Genomic DNA, 13834 nt, shown 5'->3' on the forward strand with positions numbered 1-13834 from the left:
GAGGGAGAGCAAGACGTAGCGTGGCTTGACAGAAAGAGTACGGGCCTGGGGGCTAGAAGACCTGGGTTATAATCCAGGATCTGCCATTGGCCAGATGTGTGACCTTGGGCAAGTCACTTCATTTCTCGGTGCCTTAGTTTCTTCATCTGAAAAATGGGGATTAAATACCTGTTCTCCCTCAGTCTGTGAGTCCCATGTTGGACAGGGACTGTGTCCGACCTGATATTCTTGTTTCTACCTGAGTGCTTAGAACAATGCTTGGGCCATCTTAAGCACTTAACAAATGCCTCCATTATTATTGTTATCATTATCAAGACACTGCCCTGCCCTTGAGAAGCTTTTATTATTATTACTACTACTACTAATATGACGATGGTCATAGTTAAGTACTTGTGAGGTAAGAGCTAATCAATGTGCTAAAGGCTAAGGTAGATACAGGATAGTCAGATCTCACACAGACCCTATCCCACATGGTGTAAGGGAACGAGGAACATTCAGTCCAGTGATGAGACCTAGTACATGAACACCCAGGAAGACATAAAGCTTTTAGAGAAGCAGAGTGGCTCAGTGGAAAGAGCCCAGGTTTAGGAGTCAGAGGTCATGGGTTCTAATTCCGGCTCTACCGCCTGTCAGCTTTCTGACTTTGGGCAAGTCACTTGACTTCTCAGTGCCTCAGTTACCTCATCTGTAAAATGGGGATTAAGACTGTGATCCTCACATGGGACAACCTGATTACCCTGTAACTACCCCAGCGTTTAGAACGGTGCTCGGCGCATAGTAAGCGCTTAACAAATACCAATATTATTATTATTATTATTGTGACAGAGATACACTCCCATTCCTTATAATCACCACAAAAATATATCCTGGGTCACCCCATTTGCTCCTTTCATTTGAACTCTTCCAATCCCAGATTGCCAGATTTGACTCTTGGTGTATATATAGGAATTGCCCTTCGTTTTAGTATCCATTTCAAAGTGACCAAACTTGAGAAGCAGTGTTGTCTAGTGGAAAGAACACAGGCTTGGGATCAAAAGACCTGGGTTCTAATTCCAGCTCTGTCACTTGTCTGCTGTGTCACCTTGGGGCAACTCACTTCCTTCTTGTACCTCACTTAACCTCATCTGTAAAATGGGGAATTTAGACTGTGAGCCTCATGTGGGACATGGACTGTGTCCAACCTGATTATCTTATATCTACCCCAGCACTTAGAACAGTGCCTGGCACACAGTGATTAACAAATACCATAAAACGAACAAACTAGAAAAATTGGAAAGTAAAAATGAAAGCAAAATCAAGCACAGAGAAGGAAACCATAAAAAAGATTGTTAAACTGCCGGAAGAGTCCACCCTTCCAGCCCCCAACTGCCCACAGCCTCTTTCTCCCTCCCCACCCCCATCCCCTCTCGCTTTTTGTGACTCTGGAGCTGATAGGATCTGGGGAGCAAGCAAATAACTGGGAGACCAACCTCTTCCCTGAAACAAGGTTCAGAGTAAATATGAGTGAGCTCTTTCAGGCTGACTGGGAAACAGCGTGGTCTACTGGAAAGAGCACTGGCCTGGGAGTCAGAAGGACCTGGGTTTTAATCCCATCTCTGCCATTTGTCTGCTGTGTGACCTTGGGCAAGTCCCTTTGCTTCTCTGTGCCTTACATTCAGTTCCCTCATCTATAAAATGGGGATTAAGACTGTGAGCCCCATGTGGGATAGGGACTGTGTCCAAACCGATTATCTTGTATCTACCCCAGTGCTTAGAACAGTGCTTGGCACAGAGTAAGTGCTTAATAAATACCACAATTATTATTATTACCATTATTAACCTAAAGTGCACATGCACAATTGAGAGTCCAAGGTCAGAGGGCTCTTCACTTCTTCGTCTGTTCTCTGTATGTGAGAAACTGCAGTTCCCCCTCACGCCTACCCCTTCAGCTCCCTCCTTTCCTGCCTCTGTCCTTTAACAGAATGAATATCCTTAATCCTGCCCTGGTTTCACTCTCTTGAGCCAGAGGGTACATTGATATCATGCTTTTTCCATAGCTTTGGAAAGCCACAGTTGGGCAGCAGGCAACAGTACTCCTCAAGCAATGCAGAGATGTGAGACTCTCCCCCCTGGGATATATTTTTTAATTCCCTCTCAGAGAATCACCACCATTATCTCAACTTTGAACCCCAGGATCTAAGAACTGCAAGGATTGGTCAAATCAGGGGGCCCGGTGGGTGAGTGAGAGCTCTGAGTATTTATCAGTTGTTCTCCAAGTGGCCTGATTTTCCAAGGTATCAAAGGTCCAACTCGCTAAAAGCTTTGGCTGAAGGAGAGTGTGATTTGGGTTTGCTTGTGAAATCAGATTTAAAGATCTCTACCTGACAAACCTGAAAGCCTCTGGAACTCTCAGGTCAGGGATTTGCGTTGTACTCTCCTAAGTGCTTAGTACAGTTCTCTGTAGACAGTAAGCACTCAAATAAATTTCATTGATTGCTTGACAGATTGATGGTTGAAGCTGGGCACCTCTCCAGGGCTCTCTGAATCCATCACATGTGGTCTGGTGTTTTCAGAGATGACTTTCATTCAGTCGCATTTATCGAGCCCTTACTGTGTGCAAAGCACTGTACTAAGTGCTTGGGAGAGTACAGTATCACAATAAACAGACACATTCTCTCCCCACAAAAAGCTTACAGTCTTGCATGTTAGAATGTTAAACTCCATATCCAACCTTACCACCACTTTGTGTGTCCTGGTCTCAGGAGGTAGATAGTGAGACCATCTTAGTTTTAGGTATTTCCCTTTTTAGGCAAAAATATTTACCGCCAGCGTGACCTAGTGGAAAGAACACAGGACTGAGAGTCAGGAGACCTGAGTTCTAATCCCACAGCTGCCTCTTGCCTGCTGTGTGAGCCCAGGCAAGTCATTTTAGTTCTCGGTGCTTTAGTTTCCTCATTTGTAAAAAATGGAAATAAGATCCCCTCCCTCTTAGACTGGGGGGCCCATATGGAGGGACAGAGACCGTGTCTGATCTGTTTATAGTGCCTTTATCCCAGTGTTTAGTATGCTGCATGATACATAGTAATTGCTTACAAATGTCACATTTATTATTGTTATTCACTAATTAAAACAATTTCCTTTGAGTCTTAAGCAAATATTATACCCAAAATGCCTACCACATCCTGAGTCAATGTATTTATTGAGCGCTTACTTTGCAATGGGCTCTGTACCAACTGCTTGGGAGAGGACCATACAGTTGAGATTGACAGTCCTTGCCCTCAATCTCTCCTTATGCCCAGGGTTAACTCTCTTACGAATGGTAAATATCAATTACCTCAAAGTTACAGTTAATACAGTCATCTGGTTTCATGAACTTTCAAGTTTGCAGAAGATTTATTTTGAGATCTTTAAAACCTTTTTGTATGGCCATTGAAATTTACTGCTTCAGTAACAGCAGATGTTAGATAAAGTGGTTTAAAAGTTGTTCCTATTTAAAATCATCTTCAATTATACATCCCAATGTTTTGAATATAAAAAAAAAAGGATGGGCAACAGCCTTGCCGTTTACTGTAGAGATCACATGATTCTTTTCTTTAGAACAGGCTTGGGGTAAGTTCTCTTTGTGATCATAATGAATGAGCAGAGAGGAAACTACTGAAGGAAAAGACAGCTGTTTATTGTACAATGGTTAGAATCAGCTGAGCTTCTCATTAAAATTACCCAGGGCATGTGGCTGCCTTTCCTAGAGGAATGAAACTTGAAACTCAGTACTCTGTTTTTTAAAATCTGGTAAATGCTTTGGCAGTTTAGAAAAACGAACAGCTTGCCTGAAAAACAGTGTAAATTCTGGTATTTTTCTTCAGCATTCTCAGTTACGTGTGTCTGAGAAAGGATTCTTAACCACCCAAGAGGAAAGCAAGAAACACCCACTGTGACAAAAATGAGAAAGAAAAGGAATGGGAAGATGGGTTGCTTCTGTAATCCCACGCAGTAATAGTACTTATAGTAGGAGCAGGAATGGTGTTTATTGAGTGCCTACTTTATTGAGTGCTTAAGTTTACAGTGTTTAGTGTTTAGGAAAGTACCACAGAAGCCCATACTACATTCCCTGCCCGCAAGGAGTTTATACTCTAATGGAGAAGGCAGGCAGAAAAATATTTACAAATAGTAGGAGCAGTAGAAAGAATCAGATTGGGAGTAGAATGAATAGGCCAGGGTGAAATATCGGAATAAATAATTGAATGGACCATTGAGCATGTATGCATAGGCAAGTGCTGAGGATGGTATGAATACATAACTGCTAGGGGTGTTAATAAGCATACTTTACCGTAAAAGGAAACCGCCTCAGCAGAGTGGTCTAAGGGGAAGAGCACAGGCCTGCGTGTCAGAGGATCTGCATTTTAATCCCAGCTCTTTCACTTGTCCGACCTGGGGCAAGTCACTTAACTTCTCTGTGCCTCCATTTCTTCATCTGTAAACTGGGGATTCAATGCCTGTTCTTCTGCCTATTTAACAATAATAATGATAGTTTTTTGTTAAGCGCTTACTTTGTGCCAGGTGCCGTACTAAGCGCTGGGGTGGGAACAAGGAAATTGAGTTAGACTTTCACGGCACTTATGTATTTATCTGTAATTTGATTTATTTGTATTGATGTCTGTTTATTTGTATGGATGTATGTTTCCCCCTTCTAGACTGTGAGCTCGTTGTGGGCAGGGATTGTCACTCTTTATTGTTGTATTGTACTTTCCCAAGCACTTAGTACAGTGATCAGTACAAAGTAGTGCCTAATAAATAAGATTGAATGAATGAATGATTGAATGAATGAACCCCATGTGGAGCTGGGACCATGTCTCATCTGAAGATCTTATATCCACCCCAGAGTTTAATATAATGTTTGGCACATAGTAAAAACTTAACAAATGCAATAATAATAATCACAATTATTAGACATTACCACAGGTGAGGGGATATGAACTTGATTGGGTGTCCTGAGGAAAAACTGTGAATGGGTTAACAAAATTACTGGATTGGAAATGATCAGTTAACCAACATTTGTCAAGGGAAAATTCCTGGCCATTGTCCTATCTCATTTTGACATGGCAATGTCAGTTTCATTTTTTTAGTGGTATTTATTAAGTGCTTACTATGTGCCAGGTTCTGTACTAAGTGTTGGGGTAGATACAAGATACAAGGAAGATACAAGGTTGGACACCGTCCATGTCCCACATGTGGCTCACAGTCTTAATGTCCATTTTACAGATGAGGTAACTGAGGCATGGAGAAATTAAGTTACTCGCCCAAGGTCACACAGCAGACATGTAGCAGTCTTATTGAAGGCACATCTCCTCCAAGAGGCCTTTCCTAAGCCCCCTTTCTTCTTCACCCACTCCCTTCTGCGTCGCCCTGACTTGTTCCCTTTATTCATCCCCGTTCCCAGCCCCACGGCACTTATGTATAAATCTATATTTATTTATATTAATGTCTGTCTCCCTTTCTAGACTTTTAGCTCATTGTGGGCAAGGAATGTGTCTGTTTATTGTTTTATTGTACTCCCTCAAGCACTTAGTACAGTGGTCTGCCCACAGTAAATGCTCAATAAAATCAATTGAATGCATGAATAAACAATGGTCTGACATTTCAAAGTAAGGGATTCACGTTAGAAGCAAGGAAAAACTCATATATTTAGATTGGAATGACTGGCATAAGATGTCAGCAGAAATTGAGTCATCATTTTGAAGATCTTCATGACACCTGTCTGGAATGGTTAGGTGGAACCCGCTTAGAGTCAGAGGATGGATTTAATGACCTCTGTCATTCACTCATTCTTTCTGTTCCTTAGAAAACCTCATCATTCATGCAAACCATCTTGGATCTGTAATTCATTTAATCATACTTATTGAGCACTTACTGCATGCAGACCACTGTACTAAGTGCTTGGAAAGTACAACAGCAATAAAAAGAGACATGAAACAGATTTGTGTCCCAGGACGAAATTAGAGTGAGATGTGGATGTTTAGGGTTGATTGGACAAGCACCAATCCACACTCAACAAGGGGCTCTTAAACGCTTACTGTGTGTCAAACACTGTTCTAAGCACAAGAGTAGATACAAGCTAATCAGGTTGGACACAGTCCTCGTCCTACATGGGGCTCTCAGTCTTAATCCCCATTTTACAGATGAGATAACTGAGACACAGACAAACTAGGTGACTTGCCCAAGGTCACACAGCAGGCAAGTGTTAGAGACAGGATTAGAACTCAGGTCCTTCTGACTCCCAGGCCCGTGCTCTATCCACGAGGCCATGCTGCTTCACAATAATTGAGGTATGTATTAAGTGCTTATTATGTGCCAGGCACTGTACTAAGCACTGGGGTAGATACAAGCCAATCATTGGGACACAGTCCATGTCCCACATGAGGTTTGCAGTCTTAATCCCCATTTTATAGATGAGCCAACTGAAGCGCAGAGAAGTAAAGTGACTTGCGCAAGGTCACACAGCAGGCAAGTAGGGGAGTCTAATTTAGAACCCAGGTCCTTCTGACTCACCGGCCCATGCTCTATCCACTAGGCCATGCTGCCATCTATTGAGCACTTACTATGTGCTGACCAGTTTTCTAAGCGCAATGCAATGTAACAATATAACAGACACATTCCCTGACTTAAATGAGCTTATAGTGTAGATGGGGAGACAGACATTCCTATAAATAAATCAAAATTACAGATATGGACATAAGAGCTGTGGGGCTGGTAGGGGGGATGAATAAAGGGAGCAAGTCAGGGTGACATAGAAGGGAGTTGAAGAAAGGGAAAAGAGGCCTTAATCAAGGAAGGCCTCTTGGAGGAGTTGTGCCTTCAATAAGACTTTGAAGGAGGGGAGAGTAATTGTCAGTTATGAAGAGGGAGGGCATTCCAGGCCAGAGGCAGGACTTGGGCAAGAGGTTGGTGGTGAGATAGATGGGATCAATTCCAGGAAAAACAGCAATTCACCTTTCGGCATCTCTGCTCTCTCATCTAGAGAATGGGGGGAAATAGTACTGATTGGACACATGTGCTTGTGGATTGCACTTGGAAAATGAAGAGATCCCACTGCCAGTGCTGCTAACTGTTCTCCCTCTACTGGTCCTGCTTAGTAGCCAAGCAATTCTTAGAATTCTGCTGACTTCATGCTTAAAGCTGGGCCTGCTCTGTGTTTGCAGGTGTAGTTTACCCAGATACTTATTCTAACAGGTGCCATCTCAGAACTCCTTTTGAATCTCACCCAAACCCATGCTAATTTTAAGTCTCACCAAAATCCAAGCCAAATGTGTAGCCTCTGCTGACCATAGCAGAAAAATGGGGGTAGTAATCTTGAGTCTGAGCATTGGGCTGGGGGGTCAGAGGACCTGGTTTCTAATCCCTCCTCCTCTACTTGTCTGCTCTGTGACCTTGGGAAAGTCACTTCACTTCCCTGGGCCTCATTTACCTCATCTATAAAATGGGGGTGAAGACTGTGAGCTCTCTGTGGGACAGGGACTGTATCCGACCCAATTATCTTGTATCTACCCTAGTGCTTAAAACAGTGTCTGACATATAGCAAGAACTTAAATACCATTTAAAAAAAAGTTGGGGGGGATGCCTGGACCACTTAAGGACAAAGCGAAAACATTGGCATCTCTCCCCATGAACCCTCAGCAACTGGCTTTCCTGGAACAGGCTGAGAATGGCTATTTCCGGCGGTGTTAATTCACCAAACATTTATTTTTGCACCACCACCTCTGCTAGGTCCTCCTCTGGGCTGTGAAGTGCAGCTGAAAGCGATGAAGGGAGAATCCAAAAAGTAGGCGGGTGTCTAGAGGGAATCAACCACAAGCACACTTCACTATGTTTTCCTACAGAAAGGCTTTTAGTCTGAGCGGTTATGGAAGAGAAGGGGTCCTGGAGATTCGGGAGTTATCCCCAAAGACAGGTGAGTCACGGGAGAGTTTGTCTCCATGCTGTCCCCTCTTGTTTCCCAAAAGTTTGGAAGGCGTCAGGGCCAAGACTTTATCTGAAATGTCTCAGTGTAAGTCTAATTGTGAAGTTGGCAACTCATTAAGAAGCAGCTTTCAACATTGACTGGGCTATCTCCAAACTAGACACATGCTCCTTGTGTTACCAAGTAACAGAGCCGTCCCAGCTCACGCACTGCTGATGCATTTTGCTGCTAAATGTGGTTCAGGAGAGAAGGCTCAGGGACCCGGTCCAGGCTCCAAAGCAGAAAATAATATGTAACATCTATCGTTAGGGAAACAATGGTCTGTGTTCCTGATTTAAACTGGGGCTAGGAAATAAGATTCCCTGGGACAGTCCCGGCAAGAAGCGATTGTTTTGGGAGGTTCTGAGGGTGACGGTCTTCATAACCTCTGCCTCGGTTGGTCTGAGTGGACAATGGAGGTAACGATGTTTGCCCCCTGGAGCATTCCCCAAGCTAAAAACTCAGGCATTTTGTGAAGCATGGCTGGACGGTGGCATGTAAGTGCATGTGTTACTTGTTATTTTCCACAGTTTGGGTAGGAACGTTAGGAAATGAGGAAGGAAGATTGAGATGAGGCTGTTGAACAGGCTGATTTCTGTGGAACCAAAGCCAGATGGTCTCTCCCTCTCCCCTCCCCACCTCCTCTTCAAACTTTGAGCTTCAGTTGGCATTGTGTTTTGGCTTGTTTGGGGGGATCACATCAATGAGGCGATGCCCAAGGCTACTCTTTGACAGTCATCCTGGAGTTGCTAATTCCCCTGTGATTGCAAATCACTGGAAATGGATTGATTGGAGGCTGCTTTTTTTCAGGTGCTTGCTGAGGTGGTGTGTATTAACAAAAATTAGCTGAACTATATGGCCATGCAGTTGTGAAGGTACTCTGGGATAAGAGCTTAGAAAAGCTCACGTAATTCCAAGGCAACCTGTTTTTATGCTCCCCGTGGGCAGGGAATGTGTCTGTTAATTGTTATATTGTACTCTCTCAAGCACTTAATACAGCGCTCTGCACATAGTAAGTCCTCAATAAATACAACTGAATGAATAAATTAGAGCTACCACTCCTCAAGCATTTTCAATTCACTAGAGTCTAAAGAAAAGCGGAGCCATTTGCAGAGCTTCAGGCGGGTTGGCTCTCACTACAAATCTGCTAAGGGATTCCCTCAGAGCGGCTCTCTGTCATCTATCGTCTTTGCCGATGGACTTGAATCCACTGCCAGAAAATGTGATGCACCTTTTACAGCTGCAAAATTGGGTCAGGGGGTGTTCTGCTAGCCTTTCCCTCTGTCATGCCAGCTGTCTCTCTTTGGTGCATCAGTCTGGGGTTGCTCCTTAGAATCAAGTGCGTCATGGTCCATTTCCATCTTCAGAACTGCAGAAGTGCCGACCACTCGTTTTATTCTCTGGACAGTATATTTGAAAGGCAAGAGTATGGGACTGGCATGGGGTTCTAATCCAGGCCCACCACTCACCTGCTGTGTATCCTTGGGTAAGTCACTTGGATTCTCTGTGCTTCAGTTTCCTCATCTGTAAGATGGAAATCAGTTACCTGTTCATTCATTCATTCAATAGTATTTATTGAGCGCTTACTATGTGCAGAGCACTGTACTAAGCACTTGGAATGAACAAGTCGGCAACAGATAGAGACAGTCCATGCCGTTTGACGGGCTTTCAGTCTAATCGGGGGAGACGGACAGACAAGAACGATGGCAATAAATAGAGTCAAGGGGAAGAACATCTCGTAAAAACAATGGCAACTAAATAGAATCAAGGCGATGTACATTTCATTAACAAAATAAATAGGGTAATGAAAATATATACAGTTGAGCAGACGAGTGCAGTGCTGAGGGGATGGGAAGGGAGAGGGGGAGGAGCAGAGGGAGATGGGGGGAAAAGAGGGTTAAGCTGCGGAGAGGTGAAGGGGGGTGGTAGAGGGAGTAGAGGGAGAAGGGGAGCTCAGTCTGGGAAGGCCTCTTGGAGGAGGTGAATTTTAAGTAGGGTTTTGAAGAGGGGAAGAGAATCAGTTTGGCGGAAGTGAGGAGGGAGGGCGTTCCAGGACCGCGGGAGGACGTAGCCCGGGGGTCGACGGTGGGATGGGCGAGCCCGAGGGACGGTGAGGAGGTGCGCGGCGGAGGAGCGGAGCGTGCGGGGTGGGCGGTAGAAAGAGAGAAGGGAGGAGAGGTAGGAAGGGGCAAGGTGATGTAGAGCCTTGAAGCCTAGAGTGAGGAGTTTTTGTTTGGAGCGGAGGTTGATAGGCAACCACTGGAGGTGTTTAAGAAGGGGAGTGACATGCCCAGATGGTTTCTGCAGGAAGGTGAGCCGGGCAGCAGAGTGAAGAATGGACCGGAGCGGGGCGAGAGAGGAGGAAGGGAGATCGGAGAGAAGGCTGACACAGTAGTCTAGCCGGGATATAACGAGAGCCCGTAGCAGTAAGGTAGCCGTTTGGGTGGAGAGGAAAGGGCGGATCTTGGCGATATTATCCTTCTTGGACCATAAGTCCCATGTTGGGTTGGGACTGTGAGCTCGTCTTGGGCAGAGAACGGATCTGTCGACTCTGTTATACTCTCCCGAGCACTTAGTATGGTGCTCTGAACACAGTCAGTGCTCAATAGATAGGATTGGCTGTAACCAGTCTGATTATCTTGCTTCTGCCCTGGCATGAGCGACTACCCATTGAGTGCATTCATCATCATAGGTATTTGTGCCCCTACTGTGTACTATCTTTGAGTTCATTAGTCAGTCAAATAATGGAATTTATTGAGCACTTTTGTGTGCATAGCACTAAACTAAATGCTGGGGAAAGTACAACACAAAGTATAATAAAAACATTCCCTGTCTACGAAGAGCTTACAGTCTAGAGGGGGAGACAGACATTAATATAAATTACGAATGTATATATAAGTGCTGTGAAGGAGGAGTAAGGGGGTGACGCAGAATCAGGGTGATGCAGAAGAGAGTGGGAAAAGAGGAAATGAGGGCTTTGTCAGGGAAGGCCTATTGGAAGAGATGTGCCTTCAATAAGTCTTTGAAGGTGGGCAGAGTAATTGTCTATTGAATTTGAAAAGGGAGAGCGTTCCAAGACAGAGGTAGGAGGTGGGTGAGAGAGGTCAGCAGTGAGACAGATGAGATCGAGCTACAGTAAGTAGGTTGGCATTAGAGGAGCGGAGTGTGCAGGCTGGGTTGTAGAGTAGCGAGATGAGGCCGGAGGGGACTTTAAAGCCGATAATAAGGAGTTTCTGTTTGATGCAGAGGTGAATGGGCAACCACTGGAGGGTCTTAAAGAGTGGGGAAACATGGACAGAACATTTTTTGTGGAAGAATGATCTGGGCAGCAGTGTGAATCATGGACTGGAGTAGGGAGAGACAGGAGGCAATGAGGTCAACAAGGAGGCCGATGCAGTTATCAAGGCAGGATAGGATAAGTGCTTGGATTGCCACCTCTCTACTCCCCACCCCCTCACCTCCCCTTAGCTAAGCTCCCTTTCCCCCCCACTTTTCCCTCTGCTCCTCCCCCTCTCCCTTCCCCTTCCCTCAGCACTGTGCTCATCCGCTCAATTGTATATATTTTTATTACCCTATTTATTTTGTTAATGAGATGTACATCACCTTGATTCTCTTTACTGCTATTGTTTTAATGAGATGTATATCCCCTTGACTCTATTGCTGTTGTTTTTGTCTGTCTTCCCCTTTTAGACTGTAAGCCCATCAGTGGGCAGGGACTGTCTCTATCTGTTGCTGATTTGTACATTCCAAGTGCTTAGTACAGTGCTCTGCACATAGTAAGCGCTCAGTAAATACTATTGAATGAATGATTGAATGGATTAACGTGTTAGCAATTTGGATGGAGAAGAACGGATAGATTTTAGCAGTGTAGTGAAGTGATAGACTCACTATGTGAGTTGAAAGAGAGGAGTCAAGGATAACGCCAAGATTAAGGGCTTGTGAGATGGGAAGGATGGCGGTACCGTCTACAGTGATGGGAAAGTAAGGGGGAGGACAGGGTCTGGGTGGGAAGATAAGGAGCTCTGTTTTGGACATGTTAAGTTTGAGTGACGGCAGGACATCCACCTAGAGATGCCCTGAAGGGAGGAGGAAATGCAAGACTGCAGAGAGGGAGAGAGATTAGGGCTGGTGATCTTTATTCCTGGCCCAGAAACGCCCTGCTCTGCCAATCCACTTACCGTTCTGCTCTATCTGATTCATGCTAGAAACTGCCAGGGCAATAGGAACTATTAAGCCGATGCCAAAATCAGTTGAGAGTAGCTGTTCAGGCTTTAGTTCAAAGTCCCCATCCCTTGCAGGTCATTTTCTTAATTCAAGATGCTTCTCCCCAGTGGAGAAATGCAGAGGAGTGAGGAAAATAGGACAGAGAAATCTTCCCACCCCACCAGTAGGCAAATGACTTTTACAGCTGGCAGAGGCTGCGGCGTTCATGTGGCCACCATTCTCAGAGAAGGAATTTGCATTTCCATCACTGCTCCTCACCCACCTTCTTCTCTGAGGTGCCAATGGAAATTACAGGTTTGATTTCCAAGACCATTTCCCGGTTTCTCCTGGCGGGACGTCGACTCTGGTTTCATTAGCTATCTGGGCGGTCGGGCGTGGCAAGGTGATGGAATTTTCTTATAAATTAACAAGCCAACCTCTCCCTCTGCTCGGCTTTCCCACGAACCTCCCACAACTTCCCTCTCCTCAAACGGGTCTCAGGAAGGAATGCTGGGCCTCATTCCCCCCAAACCCTACCAGAAAATTCACTTTTGGTGTCTCCCCATCATTGCAGAACCAGGTCAACAGGTGATTTGAGCCCTCCAAAGAGAAATAGATTCCTGGTCCAGAGATCGGTTCCCGTATCACTGCTAACCTTCTCAATGTACCTCGATCTCGTCCATCTCACCGCCAGCCCCTCACCCACGTCCTCCCTCTGGCCTGGAAAAGCCCTCCCTTCTCAAATCTGACAGACAATTACTCTTTCCCACTTCAAAGCCTTATTGAAGGCACATCTCCTCCAAGAGGCCTTCCCTGGCTGAACCCACCTTGCCTCTCTTCCCACTCCCTTCTGCATTGCCCTGACTCGCTCCCTTTATTCATCCTCCCTCCCAGCCCTACAGCACTTATTAATTGGCTCTGTAATTTATATGATTTATCTGTAATTTATTTATTTACACTAATTTTCTCTCCCTCTAGACTATAAGCTCATTGCGGGCAAGGAATGTGTTTTGCTGTTATACTGTACTCTCCAAATTGCTTAGTACGACTGAATGAATGAATGAATCAGGCTGCAACACAACTCTAGGAAAAGAAAAAGTCCCAAAACAGTTGTTTAGTATGAAAATTCTATCGCTTAGGTGGTGGGCCTATGCTGGGGAGGGGTTATGGTGCCCTGCCCCAACAGCCCTTACCATCTCTTGATCACCAATAGGCGGTGAAGCAGTGTGGTCTAGTGGATAGAGCACAGGCCTGGGAGTCAGAAGGACCTGGGTTCTAATCCTGATGGCACTTGTCTGCTGTGTGACCTTGGACAAGTCATCTGACTTCTCTGGGCCTCAGTTACCTCATCTGTAAAATGGGAATTAAGACTATGAGCCCCATGTGGGACAGGGACTTTGTCCAACCTAATTAGTTTGTATCTACCCTGGTGCTTAGAACAGTGCTTGACATACAGTAAGCACTTAACAAATACCAACATTATTATTATTATTTTGATCACTAGCAGCTGGTGAAGCAGCTTGTCCTAGTGGATAGAGCATGAGCCTGGAAGTCAGAAGGACCTGGCTTCTAATCCCAGTTCTGTCACTTGTCTGCTGTGTGAACTTGGGGAAGTCACGAAGTCACTTTACTTGTCTACGCCTTAGTAACTCATCTGTA

The sequence above is a fragment of the Ornithorhynchus anatinus genome, chromosome 11 (genome assembly GCF_004115215.2).
Source record: "Ornithorhynchus anatinus isolate Pmale09 chromosome 11, mOrnAna1.pri.v4, whole genome shotgun sequence".
NCBI classification, from domain to species: Eukaryota; Metazoa; Chordata; class Mammalia; order Monotremata; family Ornithorhynchidae; genus Ornithorhynchus; species Ornithorhynchus anatinus.